Here is a 20,282-nt window from a genome sequence, read left to right as displayed (position 1 = left end):
CTGGCCCTTTGCAGAGGTGGTCAGCAGTTAAGCTTGCACCCCTGGTAATAGCCCCTTGTGACTGTTTCCTTTACATATGTGATCATTGTAGGAATAAATATTGGTAACAATAGCCAAACTTGCCAAATCCTTCTCACTGTAAGTCCTCTTGCTGTGTAGTAATGTAGAGTAGCTAGGGGCTCACAGTTTTCAAAATGAGAGGTGCTGCTGTAGTTTGGTCCTCTTCTGAAGACTCTGGGTTCCCTTCTTGTGCTTCATCAGAACAATTTTTTTAATTAACCACTTGTGCTCCAGAGGATTTACCACCCTTCCTGACCAGGCCATTTTTTATGATACAACGCTGCTTTCTTTTAACTGACAATTGTGCGGTCATGCAATGCTACACCCACATGAAATTTACGTCCTTTTTTCCCCACAAATAGAGCTTTCTTTCGGTGGTATTTAATCGCCTGTGCGTTTTTAATTTTTTTCACTATAAACAAAAAAAAATGACATTTTTGAGAATAAAAATATTTTAGCTTTTTGCTATTAAACATTTTCAGTAAAAGAAATTTTAAAAAATCAAATTTCATCATAAATTTAGGCCAAATAATATTCTACTTTGGTAAAAAAAAAAAAACAATACATGTAAATTAATTGGTTTATGTGAAAGTTGTAATGCTTACAAATGGCGATATATAAACTAAAATTTGTGTCTACATTTTTTTTAACTAGTAATGGCAGCGATTAGTGACTTATATCGGGACTGCGGCGGGCATTCTTGCACTGGGGGAAACTGACTTTGTGTCACTGACATTCTCAGTGACATCAATACAGTGATCAGTGTTAATAAAAAGCACTGACACTGTACTAATGGCACTGGGCAGGAAGGGGTTAACATGTAGGAAAATCAAAGGGTTAACTCTGTGCTGTGTACTGTTTCACTATGTGGGCTGTGTGTGTGTTTTCCACTGTAAGCACACTGCTTGGTATGGCTCTGCTATGGAGAGCCATACAAAGCAGTGTGCAGGAGCTGACAGGGGAGAGATCTGTGATGTTTATACACAGGTTTCTTCCCCGTCGGAGATACTCAGTGATCACCGGGTGCCGGCAAGTAATCACCGGCCAGAAACCAGTGATTGACAGCCAAGGCCGCGAATGGTGGCGGGGGAAGGGAGCGCGCGGTGTGTGCGCTTCCCCTACCTGGAACTGAAAAATCACGTATATTTATATACGTGATTTTGCACACCTGTGCCACCCTGTAGCAGTATTTCTGCTGTAGGGCAGCGCAGAAGCGGTTAATGTGTGAAAACTAGGAAATGCTTTTCTGCATCACAGGCAGAAACTGAGGGCACCACAACAATATGATGGACAAAACCAGTAAAAGAATAAAGCTTTTTTAATGTCTTTGCTAACTTTTACTCCTTTCTCCATCCTTGGGATCCACAGGAGTCACATGAGAAGCACTGTCACCAAAATTCCACTGGCAGCATGGGGCTGCTGTATAGTCACTCATGGATTTTCAATACAAAGCTAAAATGTTACGTTAACCACTTGACAGAAGATTTACCCCCCTTCCTGACCAGGCCATTTTTTGTGATACGGCGCTGAAAGGATGATTTTCTTTATCCCCTCAGAGACCCCCGGTCTGTGGAGAGATTCCTGGTTTATCAGCAGAATTCTGGGAACACCCCTTGAACACGGAAATAACGGCAGCTTATGTTCAGAGATGTTCAAAGTTTATTAGACGTTACTAAGATTATATAGGATACAGAAAAATAAAGGAGGGGGGAGTGAGTTTCAAAACTGTAACTTGTAAATTTCCATCATGAGCTAACTACATGAAACATGACATATACATTTCTTGGTACAAATTGTTTTGGCTAGCTTTCTGAGAAACAACCAGACAAAGACATTGTCAGGGTCATGTTAGCTTCTGTTGATACATCCTTGAACAACTAAAACAGTTTCATTAAACTTCTAATATATCTGCAAAAAGCTAACTTAATACTTAAAATGGCGTACATTTAACAAAATGGAGGTTATCTAGATCCTTTCAGGCGCTGCGTTACTTTATCTGACAATTGCACGGTCATGCAACACTGTACCCAAAATACATTTATGTCATTTTTTTACCACAAATACAGCTTTCTTTGGGTGGTATTTGATCACCTCTGCGGCTTTGAAAAAAAACTATTATTTTTTATTTTCTACTATAAAACATATCTAATAAAAAAAATAAAAAATCCAATTTCTTCATAAATTTAGGCCAAAATGTATTCTGCTACATATTTTTGGTATAAAAATAAGCGTATATTGATTAGTGTGTGCAAAAATTATATTGTCTACAAACTATGCGACATATACTGGACTTTTTCTTTTTTTCATTTACTAGTAATGGTGTCGATCAGTGACTTATAGTAGGACTTCAATATTGCGGTGGATATTTTTACAATAACTGACACTTTGTAGGAACCAGTGACATTAATACAGTGATTCATGCAAAAAATATACACTGATTACTGTACTAATGACACTAGTTGTGAAGGGGTTAACATCTAGGTTGATCAAAGGGTTAAGTGTGTGCCTGCTGTAGCCATGTACTTGGTGTACAATAGATGGCGCTGGTACAAGAGGAAGTGATGGATCATTGTCCCAGCTCTGCAGGGACAAGCCATGCATCACTTTCTCCTGTCACAACAAACCTGTGCCTATTTAAACATAGGCACAGCTCTGTTTTTCTTCCCTGCCTGACAATCTGCAGGTGCCAGTGCAGATCTGTTTGCCGGGACTCGCAGATCGCCTTCTGCTGTGACAATTCACAGCAGAAGCAATATGCCGGTGGCACGTTCCCCCCCCCCCCCATGATGAGGAAGTGGAAAATCACGTATATATACATGATTTTGCCCAGGAGAGCCACCCTGCTATAGTTCGGATGTAAAGTGGTTAATATGTTGCTATGATTTCTGTGGACCTTTTGTATCTCACCTGTTACTTCTCACTAAACTTTAAACTATAAGTTCATAATAATATGTTAGTGTGTTTAGCCTAGACTTTTCTTGGTAGTTTAAAATTCTATTACTTGCTGGTTCTTACTATAGTCAATTGATGCCTTCCAATAAGCTTTGAGATTAGACAACTCATTGTTTGCAATTCAGTAAACTACCTTATTAAATGGGGTGTTTGGCTGAGCTAAACCTCCGGCTTCATGCATCATGAAGTGAAACATGTGGCAGCAGTAAAAACATTGTACCCATGTAGATAAGGGCATGCTAGGATGCATGCTCGAATAAGGGTCTGGTATGAATTTTGAGGTGACACCGCTTTTCTTATTCTTGCTTATTTCCCTTAAAATGCTTAACAGACCTGTGTAGGGTCTGGTATGAATTTTACACTATCTTGTCAGCTAGGAATCTTAAGCTGACAGCTGAATAGGCAAGGCAGGGATGGCTCATTGGTTGTAGGACAAGCAGGAACTCTGAGAAGGGTCATATTTAGCAGTAGTGGTAATTCCACTGCTAAATGTTTAATTTCCCGCTGCTGCCAAACGTTTGGCTTGCCCAAGCACCCATTTAGTTTGGTCATTTACTGAACCAGAGATCAGACGAAATTCAGTCTGATGCAGATCTCGGACCAAACCACCAGCTTATCCCATAGGTGAGGGGAGGGATGGAGGTGCTGGACCAGCACAGATGGTATTTAACTCCAAGGGGTCTGTGTAAGTTCAAAGGCACATTACAAGTGAAGGAAAATCATTAATGAAAGGAAAAATGTTGCAAGCAAGTATTTAAAATATTTGATTTTCTGTGCTTTTACCTGTAATTTTCTAACTGGTGAAAGGGTCATAGGGTCTCTATAATACAGGTTGTAACCTCTTCTAACATATTTTAATTTTAAATTTAAAACATTTTAACATAAAAATGTGTTTAGTGTATTAGATATATGTTCTTTAAAAAATTGTCATTTCCTGCACATGACATGTATGTAAAGTAGCACTGAGTTTATTTTCATTACTGTGCTGTAACCCTTTGTAACCAATGGCAGGGATTTTTTTTCTCTTCAGATTTTTGTATTTATGTTCACTGCTAGGTCTTACCAATGAGGTATTTTTCTCCTTTTGAAACACCCACATTTTAGCCACAATCTCAGTTTGTTGCACCAGCTTGGTGATCCTAGCAACACCCCTTCTTTTTGCATCTAGGGAAGTTTAGAAAGTCTAAACTTCAAAATCTCATGCCACCTAGTGGCTTTACCTGATTTTTACTTCTTCTTTCTCCCTCAGTCAGGAAAATATCTGAGAAAGGGCTGGACAGTTGTTCAATGGTATCCCGACCCAGGATGGTCTGACTTCCTGTATGACGCCATTCCTACTAATTGTGAAATAACTTTAATACCTTCACATGCAACTTATTGGTATTAAAGCTTTTCTCCACAGGCTAGATCTGCTACCTCACTCCATTACTGTCTTTGTTTAGTCTCATGGTTTTACTTATGAATAGGTGTAACTATTACACCCATGGACACAGGCTATGGAGTTTAGGGCATGCCAGCCATATTAACATAGGTTTCTTTTTTTCAGGTATGACCAAATGGCTACCTGACCCAAGGCTTGATAAGCCTGAATTCTGGTTTTTGTTTTTTATCTCCATTATTATTATTATTATACAGTATTTATAAAGCGCCAATGGTTCGCTCAGCGCTGTACATTACAAAGGGGGACAGAACATGTGACAGAACAATACCAATACAATGCTAAACATGAGGGGATCGAGGGCCCTGCTCTTTCGAGTTTACAATCTAGGAGGGAGGGGATAGTGGTACAGGAGGAGATAGCTGTGTGGGATGGAGTGGTAGGAAGAGTGGAGGAGGTCGGCAGGTTAGCAGGGGGTGGGGTAGGCTTCCCTGAAGAGATGGGTTTTCAGAGTGCGCCTAAAGGAGAGGAGAGTAGGTGATAATCTGATGAGTTGGGGCAGGGAGTTCCAGAGGATGGGTGACACCCTGGAGAAGTCCTGGAGGCGGGCATGGGAGGAGGAGACCAGGGAACTAGAGAGAAGGAGGTCTTGTGAGGAGCGGAGTGTGCGTGCTGGGCGGTACTTGGATATTAGGTCAGTGATGTAGTACGGGACAGTATGATGTTAATTAGTGTTTTTCTTTTGTTTTATATGTTGAAGCACTTAACATCTGACTTAGACATACTGTTGCTCTCTATTGATTATTTTGCTGACACCTCCCTGGTCTGTGCTGCCCTGTGGCCTGAGGGTGGACTTTGTACCCAGGGGAGTTTTTTTACAATACCACTGCCCCTTACTTTATATTTCTGGAACTTTATCCTGATACTTTTGTTATGAGTTAAAGTATATTATCTAACCAATGGCAATTAAATGCATTTCAAGGTTTTAACTTGCCTATTAAGTGTAAAAAGACCTTTTGATGGCTGTGTGCCAAGATTCTATTACTGCAAGAAACCCACTTTGCTACCAACAAACACCCTGCTTTTTTCCATAAATCGTATAAACAGGCCATTATTCTAGTGGGCCCTGAACTTACTATAGCAAATGTTTACACCCCAAATATTGCTCAAGCGACTTTTTTCTCCAACATTTTCAACGTTCTAGAAAAATATATATCTTTTCATATGTATGTAGGTGTAGATTGTAACCTTGTGGCCCACCCACAGAAGTATTTTGACCACTTTTTCAAAAGCCTACCCTAAATCTCTTAATAGACATCTCTATTCATTTCAGCTGACAGACTCCTGGCGGGCCCATAACATAGGCACTAGGGATTATACATTTTATTCCCATCCACATTACTTTTTTGCCAGGCTAGATTATATATATTGTACCCGTATCATTCTAGCCAACTCTTTGAATACCAGAATACAATTGTGCCCATAGTTAGACCATAATATTGTGTCATTGGCTACTTCTTTCATTGGCTTAGCAAACACCCCATATTCCTGGCGTATGAATGACTACCTTCTCACAGACCTAACTACTCACCAGGACATTGCCAAAGCCATTCAAGAAAATTTTCAATTAAATTCAACTCCAGATACTCCTGCTACTTTGTGGGTGGCTCACAAAGCGGTCCTCCGGGGCTGTCATAAATTTTGCTGTTACTTAAAATACGTTGGAAGCAAATTTCAATCCTCACCAAAGAATTAGACACGTTACTATCAGCCAAGACTGAGAGGGCACTTCGTTGGTCAAGGGCCAATTTCCTTATGCTCAGTAACTCTGCATCTGCCATGTCCAAATCCACTACTTTACCGATTAACATCCCTGTGTGAATCCCTTCATAGATCTTTCCTATTTCAGTGGTCACAGGACAAAGTCCCTTATGTTGAAATTCAACTCACCCCTAAAATATCTACTACCTTTGCTGTGAATTACCCTGCATGTGTGTTTCGAATCCGTAATTTTCCTAAAGTTTGGAGCACTTATCCAATATTATTTCTGGGCAGAGTCACAGTGGTTAAGATGAACATTTTACCCAAACTTCTGTATCTTTTTAGAGCTCTTCCTATCAACATCCCTAAATCTTATTGATACCAGCTCCAAAGAGAGCTTAATAATTTTATCTGGCAAAACAAGCGACCACGGTTTTCCTCTCTTGTTTTATATAAATCTCAGGCCTCTGGGGGCCTAGGACTACCTAAATTCTGGCTATACTTTGTGGCCACTCGTTTCTCCCACATAGCTCAATGGTCCACTGTTAATTTCAATGTCCCATGGGTTTGATTTGAAGCCCAATCGATATGCCCTTTTTACCTCCCAGGCCTTTTATGGACCTCTTCTATCTCTCCACATATGATCTTCTAACATAACACTATAGTCTCATATTCCTTGGCCCTTTGGTCTTGATATAAAATAAAATTACTTCTGGTATCACTATCCCCCTGGATCCTCCTATTTTGGTAATCCAGATTTTGCCTCACCGATTGAATACCAATGGTGGCATAATAAAGCCCTCATTAAATTAGCAGACTTTTCAAACTGGGAGAACATTTATCTAATTTAATCAACTGCAGGCCCAACATAATGCCCCGAACTGGGAACTCTATAGCTATCTACAAATTTGTCACTTTTTTGCCTCTTGATATGGCCTATCCCCAACCTTTCCCATTACATTTTCTGAACTAATATGCCTTGACTTCCCCAGAGTCCTTATTTCAGACCTCTACTGCTCTGCCTTAGTGATACACTTTGCTACAACACTCCCTTACAGATCTAAATGGGAAGCAGACTGTAATATACAATTTTCTGCTGAGGAGTGGGGTACCATGTTGGATAATATACACAATGGTACCAAATCTCTTGCTGTGAGGGAGACAGCTTTAAATTACCAACTAGGTGGTACTATACACCTTCCAGACTTCATACTTTTTTCCTGGAGTATCAGATTTCTGTTTCCGTGGATGTAATCTCACTGGCACCATTAAACACATATTTTGGGAGTGTGCCCATCTTTCCTTTGTATGGCAGACCATTTCTGAGATTGCCTTGGGAACACATAATAATCTATCTATGCAGACATGCCTACTAGGCGCTCCCACACTGGGCGTCTCAGAAGGGAGGGCGAGATTGATCCACACCATATGTGTGACCACTATTTGGGTAATAGCGCTACACAGGAAATCTACAATAGTCCCCTTTTCCTCTATGTTGAAGAGAATTGATATGGTTATGCTTATGGAATGCATATATTATACCTTGCAAGATAAAATGCACCTGTTTAATCGTAAATGGGATAACTGGAAAATTCATTGTCTTATATTGTTTGACTGAATTATATGTTTACTTCTAATTCATTTATCCTAACATTTGAATTTTTGATGTCTAGCTGATTTATTATGTGCTTCCTGTTAGATTTTTTGTATACTCTGTTAATTTTGTCCTTTTAATTGGATTTGTTTATATTTTTGCTAAAAACCATATGGCATGTGACTCTATATTTGTATCTCATCTAATAAACAGTTTGTAAATATAAAAAAACACAGGAGCTGGATTGATGTGAATTGACATTTAAGATATGATGATTATATTTAAAGGCAAAAATGTAACGAAAAAATATAATTCAGGAGAATATTTTTTTAGGTTTATAATAAACAAAGCTTATTTATAGTGCATTTTGAGGAAAATATCAGCCTCCTGCCCCATTCCCACCCATTGTCAAATTGCTGTTTTAAAACCCCTTTTTACTCTCTTCACGTTTACAGGTCTCCTTGTTGTAAAATCATCAATTCCTGCAGTACTCTATGGTTTCGGAGAACATCACTGATGGGCTGACAAATGAAGATTTCAGGTCACCCAGAGAGCAACATGGGCAGCCTAATAAGGAACCTCACACTCTGCAGTAAAGAACTCAATGGGGTAGATTTACTAAAGCTGGTTCACTCAGAATCTTTTGCACCTGTGCATGGTAGCCGATCAGCCTAAGCTTTAGCAATAAAACCTGGAAGCTGACTGGTTTCCATGCAGAAGTGCACAGGATTCTGAGTGAACCAGCATTAGTAAATAAACCCCACTTAGACATGAGATTATGGATTTGGGTGAAGTTTTATAAAGTGTTTTTTTTTTGGCTGCAGCAATTAGAAGGGGTGGAGATGCTTGGCTGAAATAGAGCCTAAAAAAATAAAAGTTATACTACAAACCATCTTGCTAAAGTTGATATCTTAAACACATATATGAAAAGGAACATTGATTTGATTTGACAAATACTGTATGTCCAATGATGAATAGAATGCTTTAGGGTGATGCTTTGGGTTTATTTTTTAAGCACCACTGGATTTAAAATACAAATTGATCCAAAGTGAAAAGGCATCTTATGATGTTTACAAATATTTAGAAAGAGTTGCTTGATTATATAGTCATATGGGAGTCTTTATTCCTGCTTGAGTAACATCCTTTAAAATTAAATACATTAATATAGTCTGTGAGTGTTAAAAAAAATATAAAAATTGCTTTTATGTAACCATGATAAACTATTTCGTATTGTACACAAAATTATCCTACTGTTAAAGGACCTTTTTCTTGCCTGAAATTCACATACTGAATAGTATTATATTATTAGTAGTAGTGGTAATATTATTATTATTATTATTATTATTAAATGGAGATACTACAGGTACAATACAAGAGAGCTTACAATCTAAACGGGAGGGGTGAGTGATAAAACAGGCAAGAGTTCCATATAACTGGACAGACTCCTTAGAAGTTCTAGAGGTGGCCATGGAAGGAGGTGACGAGGGAACCAGGAAGCAGGAGCTCTTGGGAGAAGCAGTGTGGATTGGTTTGGGTGATATTTTAAATTTAAGACAGTGATGAAGCAAGGGGCCACACTGAGGATGGCTTTTTATTATGCTGCTAGTATTTGAATTTTATATGTTGGATTAGCAGGAGCCAGTGGAGGGAATGGCAAAGTAGGGCAGTTGATGGAAAAGTCAAGGAGGCAGCATGGGGAGGAGAGTCTTCAAGCAATGTAAAGATGGGAGAATACAAGATCACAGGTGTTGCTATCATTAGAGATGTGTGTCCATTACATTAAGTTAAAAAAAAAAAGGTTAGATTGAGCAACTGAGATTTAGCTGGGGTGTTAACAATAACCAGGATGTCAAAGTCACTGAGAATGATAGTGGATATTTCAGAGAATAGGAGAGGTCTAGGAGGAGTTACAGAAATCCTTTAGGAAACTAGAGAAATAATAAGAATACAGTGAGCTTTGAAAAGAAGAGGTATGGAGAGAAAGATGTAGGAAGAACTTTGTGGGGATATAAAGAGTCTAACTCCACTTCCCTTTCATCCACTGGGTCTGGATAAGTGAGTCCAGTGGAGGCCACCATGAGAAAGAGCAGCTGTAGAAGCAGACTCAGGTTTTAATGACAGCAAGTAAGTTAAAGGTTATTAAACCCAAAAGCAAACATTTATTATATTTTAACTTACTAGTTCTTACCATCAGATGTGATGGCTGCATTTATTTTCTTTTTTAACCCCTTCCTGCCGGAGCCTCCCGGCCCTTTAAGAGTTTCAGAAGCCGGGAGGCGGGACGGGTGGGGCGGGGTTTAGGGATCATGTGAACGCTGTGACGCTTCATCACGATTGGGAAAGGTCCCGATCGAAAGAGCAAACCGGAACCTTTCCGTGAGTACGGGACATGTGTGTTGGGAGCGCGCAGGGTGCACAGGTTTTTTGTTAAATGCACGCAAATGTGCGGCCGCTCGGCGTTTAGGCCCAGATGCCAGGTACCTCACATTTGTGTGCGGCCGGCGTGAAGAGGATAAGCTGTCTTTCTTCCATTTTCATCTGGTGATCTGGTCAGTAAGTCAGTCATTTTTCAGCAGAACCAGCTCTCTTCCAGATGTATCAGTTACAGGGATGAGACAAACCATTGGCGGGGGTGCTTACAACAATCAGCTTTTATTTATTCATGTAAAACTTTCATCTCAAAAGGAAAAAAAACAGTTTGCTGTAACTACATATGCTGTAAAGTATTAGCTGAAATTTGGATTCAGTAGTGTATTTAAATCTGCTAGTATATTTAACACTCCCCTCCCTGTCAGACTAAAAATGCTGCTGTCTGCTGTGCACCATGTGCTTATTTATCCAAAGTGGGGGCGCTCTAATACAGAATGTGTGTTACTGACCAGATCACCAGGTGAATACAGTTGGAAAAAGCCTAAATAGAAAACTAATACATCCACCACATCTTTAAAATGGTAAGCTGCAATATATGAAATTCAACAATTTTTTTGTTTTGGCTTTAATACCATTTTAAAGAATTTGAAGATAAAAAGATATCTGACAGAGGGGACCTTGATACCAAGAAGACATTCCAGAGAGCACATGAGAAGAATGGCTGGTTCTTGAAAGTAAGGGTATCAACATTAGAGTGTGAAAGTTCTAGCTGCTGCTAGATGAAAGAGGGTGACAATTGTGTGGGTGAAAGTTAGATAGTGAAGGCCAGGGTAAAGCCAGACATACATGTATCCAAATTCGACCACCTCATCAAAGACTAGCTGAATTTTGATGCATGTATGGGCAGGGTGGTTGTAGAGAAGTCAATCTACCACCCTTTTGTATTTTTTGCCACTCAATAAGTGATGATGGCTATAGCCGGCACCACTGATCAATGTACTCTGACAACAAGGAAGTCAGAATGCAATAGCACAGAGGGGAGGATTCCCCCATTCACATTGAATGTGTTGAAGGGGGAATCAAATCAAATTTCTTGTTCAACTTGCTGGTTGAATGAAAAAGAAAATACTAATCTATGGCCAGTCTTACAGGAGATATCCCCAGTAATTGGATGATGGAGGCAACATTTGTAGGTGATAGGAGGTGATAAGTGCAATAAAAGGGAAAGGGCTAGAGTGGGTGTGATATTTATAGAGTGAGAGTTTTAGGAGTGAGTGCAATATTTTGAGCATACTAACAGGTCAAACAGGGGAAATTGAATGTGAATGAGACAGGCAGATGGAGAAATATGGATACACTTTCAGTCTGTCTGGAGTGGAGCACTGTTTGTGTTAATGCTCACAACCTGTTGCCGCTATACAGTATTCTGTATAGAGAAGGAACAATAGGTCACCGGCTAAAACATTTCCACACAACAAATTTCCAGTTCTTTGGCACTAATGCTCTGAGAATGTTTCTGTCCAATTCTGCATAAAGTGGATGTGGATATGGGTAATCTTTAAAGTATAATTAAAGGCAATTTTTGTTTTAGTTTTGGATAGAGTGGAGAGGAATTAGAATGCCTGTTTTTAATGTTGTCTGTGCACCATTAGGTAGATTCACCCTCTCTATTTGTCCTGTTTATTGTTATTGTCATAAATATGCCCCTAAGCAGTGATTTGATATTATTATAACTACTAGTATGAATTATTTATATAGTAATTTTGGCTCTCATGGCTCTCTACAATTAAAATTATACAATAAGGGTAAGTAATACAGATAGTATGGAAAGTTTGTAATCTAAGTTATTCCTTTTATTGACCAACTTTTACAATGCCTGAGAAATCCAAAGGGTTTTGTACAGCTTGCATATTTTTATAACTTAAATTGCTACTAAAGGCTTGTTACCAACAAAACTGGTTAGCCTTGTTACCAAAATTACATAGTTACATAGTTAGTCTGGCTGAAAATAGACAACAGTCCATCCAGTTCAACCATTAAAAAAAAAAAAAAAGTTATAATCCTATACCCACAGTTGATCCAGAGGAAAAAAAAAACAGCAAAACACGACCCAATTTGCTCCCGCAGGGAAAAATATACCTTCCTGATCCCCTGAGAGGTAATTGGATATTTCCTGGATCAACTTTACCTATAAATGTTAGTATCCAGTTATATTCTGTGTATCTAAGAAAGAATCCAGGCCTTTTTTAAAACAATCCACTGAGCTGGCCAGAACCAACTCTTGAGGGAGTCTATTTCACATTTTCACAGCTCTCACTGTAAAGAAACCTTTCCCTGTTTGGAGATTAAATTTATTTTCCTCCAGGCATAAAGAGTGCCCTCTTATCCTTTGTGAAGACCTCAGGGTGAATAACTCTACACCGAGTTCACTATATGAACCATTGATGTATTTATACATGTTGATCATATCCCCCCTTAATCTCCTCTTCTCAAGAGAAAATACATTCAGTTCCTCTAATCTGATCTCCTCCATGCCTCCTATCAGTTTGTTTCTCTGTACTTTTTCCAGTTCCCCAATGTTCTTTTTGTGAATTGGTGCCCAAAACTGAACTGCATATTCCAGATGCGGTCTTACTAATGATTTGTACAGGGGTAATATGATATCTCTCTCTCTCTGGTGCCTATACCTCTCTTAATACAAGAGAGGATTTTGCTCACTTTAGAAACCGCATCTTGGCATTGCATGCCATTATTAAGCTTGTGATCTACCAGAACCCCTAGATTCTTCTCCACCATTGACTCCCCCAGTTGTACTCCCCCTAGTATGTATGATGCATGGATATTCTTAGCCCCCAAGTGCGTAACCTTACATTTATCAACATTAAACCTCATTTGCCACATAGTTGTCCAATTAAACAGTGCATTGAGGTCGGCTTGTAAGTTGAAGACATCCTGTAAGGACGTTATTCCACTGCACAGCTTGGTGTCATCTGCAAAGATTGAAATGGAATTTTTAATCCCAGACCCTATATCATTTATAAATATATTAAAAAGTAAGGGTCCCAACACTGAACCTTGGGGTACACCACTGACAACCATAGACCATTCAGAGTATGAATCATTAACCACTACTCTCTGAATACAATCTTTAGCCAGTTTTATATCCAAGCCCGCAGACTTTACCTTACACATTAGCCTTGTGTGGGGAACTGTGTCAAACACTTTTGCAAAATCCAAGTATACCACATCCACCGCCACCACTCTGTCTAAGGTTTTGCTCACTCCCTCATAAAAAGAAATCAGATTTGTTTGACAACTTCTGTCTTTCATGAATCCATGCTGTCTGTTGCTTAAAATATTTTTCCAGCAAGAACTCATCTATGTGGTATTTTATTAAACTGTCCATTATATTCCCAACTATAGATGTTAAACTAATAGGTATATAATTACTTGGTAAAGATTTTGACCCCTTTTTAAATATTGGCACCACATTGGCCTTACGCCAATCCAGTGGTACTATGCCAGTTATTAAAAAGTCCCTAAAAATTAGAAACAATGGCTCCGAGATGACAGAGCTCAGTTCTTTAAGGAACCGTGGGTGTATGCCATCTGGTCCAGGTGCTTTTTCACCTTTATACTGTCTAAATATTTTTGGATCATATCAATTGTGAGCCAATGTGAATCATCTGGAGTTGTGTCAATGCCATGCCCATTATGGACAAGAGCTCCCCCATGCTCCTTTGAATACACAGATCTGAAGAAGGTATTTAATAAATTTGCCTTCTCTTTGTCCCCAGTCACCCACTCTAGATTATTTTTCCTGTATGTGATCACTGTTTACAACTAACAATAAATCAAATCATGTTATGGTCACTGCTACCCAGATGTTCTTTTACATGGACATTCGTAATAAGTTCTGCATGGTTTGAGATTACCAGGTCCAGCAGCACATCATTCCTAGTAGGGGCATCTATGAACTGTACCATAAAATTGTCCTGTTGTAGGTTTAAAAATGTTTGCCCTTTAACTGTTCCTGCAGTACCATTACTCCAGTCAATTTCCGGGTAGCTAGATCCCCCATTATTATCACTGTCCCAGCCCTTGCAGCCCTTTCAATCTGTGCAAGGAGCTGAGTCTGCACCTCCTCATTAACACTGGGAGGCCTATAACAAACTCCAATGAATACCTTTGTAGTACGGACACCCATGTGCAGTTCTACCCATAATACTTAAGCCTCATCACACTCTCCATCAACTAGGTCCTCTTTCACACTTTTTTTATTAAAATGATAAACATGTTATACTCACTTGCTCTGTGCAATAGCATTGCACAAAGAGACCATGAACTTCATAAACACACACAGCTCAACTTGGCCCCACCCCCTGCTTTCTCCTCAAAGCATTTGATTGACAGCAGCAGGAGCCAATGGGTCCTGCTGCTGTCCAAGTACTTGTGTGAAGAGGTAGAGACGAGACAACAGATCCAGGCATGCACAGCACTGGATTGATTGAGGACTCACATAAGTACATAAGGAGATGGAGGAGGACAGAAAGCTGTAAAACTTTTTTTTATCTTAATACAGGGAATTAACTAAGTTAACAAATACTTTGGCTTTCGAACCACTGTAAGTTACCCAAAAATTGTATTATTTATGAATGAAAACCAAACATCTGCCCAACAGAATGTACCCACCAAACTGCATCCTCTATTCACTCCCACTTGGGTGTTGATTTACTAAAAGGCAAATAGATTGTTCACTTTGCAAGGGAAGTTGCAAATTGCAAGGAAACATTTCTCATAGCTTTGTGAATGTATTTCATCTTAGAAAGAATATTCAATCAAATGCAAGAAAAAAAAACTGCATTTTTGCTTGCACATGATTGGATGATGGAAGTTACTAGTGATGAGCTGAACTGCCCTGGGTTTGGTTCAAGCAAGGTTAAGCAATCTTCAAAAACTCCGAACCCAAGCAACAAATAAATGGGAATCAAATCTGTCAAATTAAAAACGCCAATTTTTGGGGCTTATAGGCAAGAAGGTGTTGAAAAATTGCATGGGGGGGTGGCCACTGCCCTGGGGAACATGTGTCAATGTTTTGTTTTGTTTTTTGTTTAATTCCATGCAGCTAGGAGTAGTGATTTTTTTTAAAGCACTGACATTTACAAAGGAAACAAATAAATAAATTGCTGAAAAATAACATCTCCCTCCTGGCATCTTTTTTAAACAGTAAAAAAAGGAGCACACAGATCCCAACATTCCCTTGCTGTCTTTTTTCAGAAAACTGTATAATTTGTTTTTCTTTGTAAATGTCATTTTTGCTGTAGCACATCCTACAGCAGGATCCTAGGAGCCTAGTAACCAGCCTGAAATACATCGGCAGGATGTGAAATCACAGGAAAAGGCAGAGGGTCAGTGGGGAGGAAGAGCACAGATGTGGGAAAGTCAGGCTATACACTTGGAGCTTCTAGCTCCTTCTGTTGGCCATCCTGCCGGGGTGTTCCAGGCTGGTTACTAGGCTCCTTCTTGCACAAACGCCGCTGGATCGGCTCAACAACACCACCACTCTGTAGGATTGACCACTACAGTGTCTCTCGCCATCTCCATCAGCCCAGCTGCTATTACACCAACCTCCGGTGGCTCCTGCAGGACGTTTTGAGGAACGATCATCTCTCATATACACAGATGAGCTTGTTTTATTACTTCCTTTGTGAGTGTTTTTAATACTTTGCTATTAAATACAGTGCTATTACTATACTCAGACGGGCTGCTCCTGTCTCTTTTCTTCTGTACCAGCTAAGTTTTGCCAACCTTTAATGTCAATCCACACCAGCCATTGACTTCTGGCTGCAAGTGGTGAATACTATTTATATGTAACATTTCATATTTTTCTGATTAAGCCTAGGTTCACACTTAAGCTGGTTTGCGACCCCCGTTTGTGCTGGCACTGTAGTCCATTCATTTGAATGGGCTGCTGTGCCTGAATTTCCCACACAAAAAGGTGCCTGCACTTTTTTCAAAACACAGAAGCAGGGAAATCATATAGTGCTTTTACACCATGCAATTTTCCTGCAGTTCCTGCACCCAAAAATGTGCTGTAGGTTTAGATTCATGGGGGTGCTATTAAAAATGATTGGCATCCCTGTGAATCTCTACAGAGCAGCACGATTTGGCTACAGGTGGTTGTGGTGCAGGAACAGCTGCAAATCCCGCACCTACAACCACCTGCTGAAGTGTGAATTTAGCCTAAAAGGGAGAAAAATGAGAGATTGGAAAAGGGGGGTAAGTAAAAGTGACATACAGTATATAAAGTCCTGCTTCAAATAGTAATATGATCTTACCCTAGGTTCACACCGAAGCGTTTTCCTCAGTGTTTTGCAGAAACGCAGTCCAGTCCATTTAACGTGATTTCCTATGGGACATGTTCACATCCCTGTGTTTTCACCCCGTGCATTTTTGGAAAAGGGTCAGTGACTTTTTTGAATGCAAAAAGTTGAATTTTTGTTCTATAGCCTTCACTGGAAATGCTGCAGAAAAGCATGTAGTGCAGTTTTGCTGCGCTTTTGATGTGTTTTTGCCATGTTTTTGATGCATTTTGTATGTGTTTTGTATTTTAAATCTGCCTAGCAACAAGAAAAAAAATGAAAAAAAAAAAACGGAAAATGCATCAAAAACGTGGCAAAATCGCAATGCAAAACGCAATGTAGAAACGGCTTAAACGCAACCTGCATAGGTGTGAACCAAGCCTTCCACTGCTCAGAAAATATCAATATTTGAACTAGGATGAAAACATGGCTATGTAATCCAAGAGATGAACCATTCATCCACACATGATTTCTGCTTCTTATACATATATTATATGCAAACAGTAACATTGAATCTTATAAGAACAAGCAATGCCTCCAGATATATGATATGCAATTTAAATAGTGGTGTTTCATTTACAGTGGACTGAATGAAGAACTTCTGTGCTATATGTATCAGAGATTCCCTCCAGTGCTGAAACAGGCATACTTTTGCTGGTTATGTATTACTAGTTATGTTCACTTCAGCTCTCACACCTGTACACCCCCTGTAGACCAGAGCAGTTTTTATATTTAAGCAAAAGACCTATTATATCCGTGATAACTTTGCCATTGCCTAACATAACAAAAAATGTTCTGTGCACCCTAAAGAAAAAAGATGGAAAACAACACAAAAATGCATTTTTGTTTAGTTTGACTAGAGTTAGTTTTAAAACAATTGTTTCTGTTGATAAAAAGTGCACATTTTATTCCATCATTTCTCCTGTATTTAATGACACTAACAAGTTTCTATTACAAAGCATAAGGATGGTATTAGCATATTAAATAAAGTTGTTTAATTTCAATGTTGCACTTTTTAAAAATGCTTTGCTAAAAATAAGAACAAAATAAATAAACATGAAAAGATTTAACAACTAAAAAAAAAACTGAAATGACAAAAAAGCTGAAAAATAGTTAAGGGGGATGTTAATTATGCATAATTAGGGTTAAATAATTGGTACTAAGCGGTTCAACAGGAAAGCTTTTTCTTTTTTTAAACTTGCAAAGTTCCTTTAACTGGCTGGAGAGTTGCAGCGGAAGAGAAGAGGTTGGGTGTATTATACAATACATACCCAAAGATTTTTTGGTCATGTGTAGCGCACCAAATGTCAGGTGGTTAAGGGAAACGCCAGGACATGAAAGAACAGACATCAATGAATAAGTGATATATTAAGTAGAGGATATACAACAGATTTGATCAACATATGTGTAGAAAGTGTTATATAAGGCATGGCATTGTAACACTGGATTTTTTATTCTTGGGCTTTATCACTTTTTTTCATGCTGCAGGTGTTCCATTAATGGTTTGCGCATGTCATTCTTTTTCTTATCGCATCTAAAAGTAAATTTGCATAGATGCTCTTGTATGCACTGTATTGCTTTCTTTTTCATGTCACATTTCTCTAGATATCCCTAAATTGTAAAAATCCATTTTATCTATTTTCAGTTTTACTTTACCTTCCTCCCTTCCAATTGTGTTTACATTTTTTTTCCATTGGTTGGCCTCTACAATTCCAACAAATTGGGAAAGAGGGATGATGCCATTGTATCTAGATAGACTGAACACAGAGACTGCATAACAAACTTTTGAAGGGAAAGTGCATGTTTACACAGCTGCTATCTAGGGACTGATAGAAATATATGACATGACAATGAGAGCAATATGCTTGCTTTTGTGTTGTCTTGCGTTGCCTTAACTTTTAAACTGACCTCAAATGTGCATTGTGGTATTGCACATTACTGCAGTGCATGGTAACGCATAGCACTTTGTTGTAGTGCCCTTCACCCAAATGCACAGTACATTAGACCCATTATGTGTGTTATGGTGGGCTGCATTAAAAAACAAGGTGCAGGTCTGGTTATGTGAATGTGCTGCCTCAACATACTGTTTTTTTTAACATAAAAATACATCTTGTCAATGAGTGTGTTTAAATGTACTACAGTGGAATGAAACATTGCTAATGGAGCCTAAAAGTTCATGTCTTGTTTTAATGTATGGCATTTCAGGACTCCCACTCCTGCAAATGGATTCAGTGGCTAACCAGTCGGGACTTAAACGTGCACTTGACCCAAACCCTGCTGGGCATCCTGGGTAACATCATTGATCATGTATGATTATGATCATATTTGGTCAGTGGCATCACCCAGCACCCCTGGCTGGTTTGTTTACCAGCAGAAGCTGTATGGGCATCTGTCTGTCAGTTTGCAGCAGCAGTGAGGTGTGTCTTCATAGCAACATCATCAGGTGGCATGTTGTCATAGTGGCAGGTCATCATGATTGACACTGGATATACATCACTGGATAATGTGTATCAGCCAAGAGTGTGTAAATCCCCCCACTGCTGTGGAAGTAAGTGTCAGGCAATCCCTGTGAGACATCTGGAAAACAAGCATGTACATGGTGTTTCCTATAGAATGGTGATCAGGAGTGCATGCATGCACTTTCACTAGTTCCTGTTGACACCAGATGGCCTATTTAAAGGATGCTCATGCCCATGTTATGTACTGACTGGTCCTCAGCTGTTCCTGTGTCCTGCTTGTATCCTGTGCCTGACCTCCGTTGCTTTCTTAGCTTGCTATTGAACTGAACTTGGATCCTGATTTCTCTTCTGCCTACCCATTCCTGACCTCAGCTCAGCCCTTGACTACACTGTGCCACTGTACAGCCCACTGCTGCACATATGACTTTTCTTCTGTTCCCCATTTTGCTCCATGTTGCTTCCAAGTGCCTACTTTTACTGTCTTCCATATCAGCTTCAATCATCACAGTGTGTTCCTATCTCCAGTCTGCTGGAAGCCCTGACAAGCCTTATACATCTGTGGTGCATGGGCAGTGATCCTTTACCCTCAGCTGGATCATCCTGTATGGCTGCTGCCCCTGACCTTATGTAATGCCAGCCACCATCCAAGTCTGCATTTCCTACTGCAAGTTCTACAATCAACACTTGCCAACACTTGTGTTCCTCCTGTCCTTTGGCACCATCTGTTCTACCTTCAGTGGGGCCTGGGCTGGAGATACCAGTAGAGAGGCCTACCAAGCCATCTTAGTCTCTTATCAGGTATGTGACAGGAAGCCTTACATCAATGGCATCAAAAAGATCAGCAAAAGTTCCAATAAAAAAGTTCTCAGATGTAAATTCCACATCAATCACCTGCCACCAAAACGACCAGATGCCTTATGATGTTGCCTCACTACCACCATATCTTGTCACCTGATGATTTTGCCCTGCCACAAAATGACATCTCCTTTGCTGACTGTTTTTTGTAAATAAACTGGCTGGAGATGCTTGATGCCGTCATAGACCAAATATTTCATTACACGGAGTAGAAATTTTTTAATGTCACTTTTGGAGGGTTAACTCGTATTGTTCCGAAACTTCATGTACAGCATTAAGGCACCCCCTAAGCGGCTTATTTAAAGGATTTGCTTATTTTAAATATTGCCCTTTAAGCCACATAATCCTCACTGATTGGTATTTTTTGCAATGGTGCATGTCTCCCATAGCAGTGCCCAGGTATCAATGCACATTTTTAACAAAAGCATGCAAATTAGCTTTGAAAAAGGCCATAGAAATAGCAAGATTCAGCTTTCAAGAAGGTTCAACAT

Source organism: Staurois parvus, unplaced genomic scaffold (assembly GCF_062004578.1).
Source record: "Staurois parvus isolate SC_StPar_1 unplaced genomic scaffold, SC_StPar_1.0 ptg000695l, whole genome shotgun sequence".
Classification (NCBI taxonomy): domain Eukaryota; kingdom Metazoa; phylum Chordata; class Amphibia; order Anura; family Ranidae; genus Staurois; species Staurois parvus.
Note: the sequence above shows the minus strand (reverse complement) of the source record.